This window comes from Triticum dicoccoides, chromosome 7A (genome assembly GCF_002162155.2).
Source record: "Triticum dicoccoides isolate Atlit2015 ecotype Zavitan chromosome 7A, WEW_v2.0, whole genome shotgun sequence".
NCBI classification, from domain to species: Eukaryota; Viridiplantae; Streptophyta; class Magnoliopsida; order Poales; family Poaceae; genus Triticum; species Triticum dicoccoides.
The window spans coordinates 649,224,074-649,226,872 of NC_041392.1; the positions used below are offsets into that span (position 1 = coordinate 649,224,074).

At 48.1% G+C, this 2,799-nt stretch overlaps 1 pseudogene; it reads right to left on the reverse strand.

The window, feature by feature from the left end:
* Positions 1-798: 798 nt before the first annotated feature.
* On the reverse strand, positions 799-937 carry LOC119334907 (annotated as a pseudogene).
* Positions 938-2,799: the final 1,862 nt, after the last annotated feature.

A 2,799-nucleotide genomic window follows, 5' to 3' on the forward strand; every position in this document is an offset into this window, starting at 1 on the left:
GAAAAAGAAGCATGCCCTAAACGATCGTGCCAACATGTTGAAGAAAGTTTGACAACACCATAGGCTTGTTTATTGAATCTCCTAAGCTCCAGAATCAATGGGTAAAGCCCTCGAACGCATCTACCTCGATATAGTACCTTCTTCGTGGCCCGATCCTTTATCAAAAAGAAAAAGGATGGAATTCAATAAAGACATGATTTTCAATGGTATTGCGATGAACGGATAGGAGATTTTTGTTGGCACTAGGAACATGCAAAATTTTGCGAAGATGAATTTTACGAGAAGGGGTACGTATAACCGAGTGACCAATGTGACGTATGTTCATACCTGCACCACTGGCCGTATGAATCTTGTCCTTCCCGTGATATTTTTCATGGAGAGTCACCTTCTCCAGCTCACCCGTGAGATGATTGGTTGCGCCACTATTAAGGTACCGGTTTGTGTCAACACCATAGGATCCTTCAGCGGCGGCAGCAACTTTGTCATCATCTTCAGAGGAGGCATCATCTTCGTCAAAACGATACCAACAATCTTTGGCAGTGTGACTTGGTTTGCCGCAGATTTGGCAGCGGATTGCGTCGGGCCACGAACGGCTGGAGCCGCCGCGGCGACCCCTGTTGTTGGTGGAGTTGGGGCGACCGCCGCGGGAGCCAGAGTTGTTGGTGTTGCCGCTGCTGTGCTTGCCCTTGGCACGAGGAGGACCACGGTGATGGGAGGAGTACCCACCACGCCCGCGGGTTGCTGCGTTCACCGAAGACTTGAACCCGCCGCCAGCACTGTGGTACTGGGCGACGCATTGGTCGAAGTTGCTCAGCATGGCGTAGAGTTCATCGAGGGACATCGGCGTGACGCGAGCATCCAGGGTAGACACGAGCGGCTGGTAGTCCATGTCCAGTCCGTGAAGCAGATACGAGATCAGCTCATCATCCTGGATGGGCTTGCCGGCCGCGGCGAGCTCATCAGCAAGGCCACGCATGGCGGCGAAGTAGGCGGCCACCGATTGATTCCCTTTCTGTGCATTGATCAAGGCAGTGCGGATGTTGTTGACGCGGCTCAAGGACTGCGACGAGAACAAACCTGCGAGTGCTGTGCAGAGAGCGTGTGTGGTGGTGACCGCGGTGACCGCGATGAGCACCTCTTTGGTGAGGTTGTTGAGCAGGTAGCCTAGAACCTGCTGGCCCTCTTTTACCCAGATGGGATGGAGAGGATTGAGCTCGGACGACTCCTTCCCGTCCTTGTCCTTGGTGACAAGAAGGCGAGACGGCTCCGGCTGGGTGCCGTCGACGTAGCCATAGAGGCCGGCTCCCCTCAACTGCGGCGTGATTTGGGTACGCCACATGACGTAGTTCGTCCGGGAGAGCTTCTCCGTGACCTGACCGCTCAGATTGGATTGGGTGGCACTGGAGGAAGACATGGCTGGCACTGGTGGAGATCGAAAGCTATGGTTTGGAAGAGGAGGCTCTGATACCATGTAGAAGTGCATGCTCTAGCCAATGCAACCAAAAGACCGATCTGATGGAAGAGACTAGGCAGCACATTATACTTCAACACTCCCCCTCACGTATGGCTTCCTCAGGCCTAAACGTAGACCGAAAGTGGGCTGCAATTTAATTGCGCCAGCAGGGTCTTGAACTCAAGACCTCTTGGCTCTGATACCATGTGCGATAGGCGGAAACGTCTTACCTCGACCTGAGGCGACGTGCTACGTGTTATATGCAGGGGCGCACCTCCCTGGAAGCGCATACATCGTTGGAGATTTTACAGGAGGTGTACAACTTGGAGAACAAGAGATAGAAGTAGTTACAGGAGGTAAGGAGATAGAATTACATGTAAACCGAACCAACTATCTATCCTAGATCCTGCGCCAATTCTTGGATTCCTCCATGCGTGACAATGCACTCCATACGTGACATAGTGCATATTGTGTTTAACACCTGTCTCCAATGCATGCAGCACCTTCCCTTGCATATCAAGCTGCAATTTTTTTTAACTCTACTAGAAAAATACTTTTTTGCATGGGCATGGTGTGAGGCAACGCACACACTAGCATGTCTTATAACCAACTCAACTTTTGTTGGTTGTTGTCGGTTTGGACAAGACACATCAATTTGAGTGGCTAAGTTTACTATACTTATGATAATCGACAAGCTAAAATCCGAACCACCACATTTTTGCAACAGATCTGAACAATCTCATCGTCGTCAGGTCCAGAAAAATAAAGGTGCAAGAAGGAGGATAAAGACACAACCACTTGGAATGAGGTGCATGGAGCTAGCCAACTCACCCAACATTAGTTGTTCTCAATAGTGTTCAGATCTTTCTTATACCACCATCTTGCTAACTTTGACATGAGGTGGGGGAGTTAATGAAATGTGGCCCGATATGTGTAAATAACATGGTAATAAACGCACCATAGACCAGATAACTTATGTACAAACACCGCGATAACTGTTATCAGAATTTCTTTTTGATAAAAAACCTGATATATTCTTTGTAGATAACTTGGTAATATACGCACAACCAAGCTGGTAACTGTCGTACAAACATCACGGCAACTTTTTTGAACTAGGAAAAAGTTGTTCAAAAATATACCACATGTATTTTCTATGTAAACAACATATAATACATGCAAAACAAAGTTGATAACCCACGTAGAAACACCGTGAGTTTTTTGTTCAAACACCCCCCAATAATGTTGTGTGAATAACATGGTCATTAAAGCATCACGGATCTGATAACTTACATACAAACACCCTGATAATTCACACATCGCAGACCTGATAATTTATGTACCCTGGT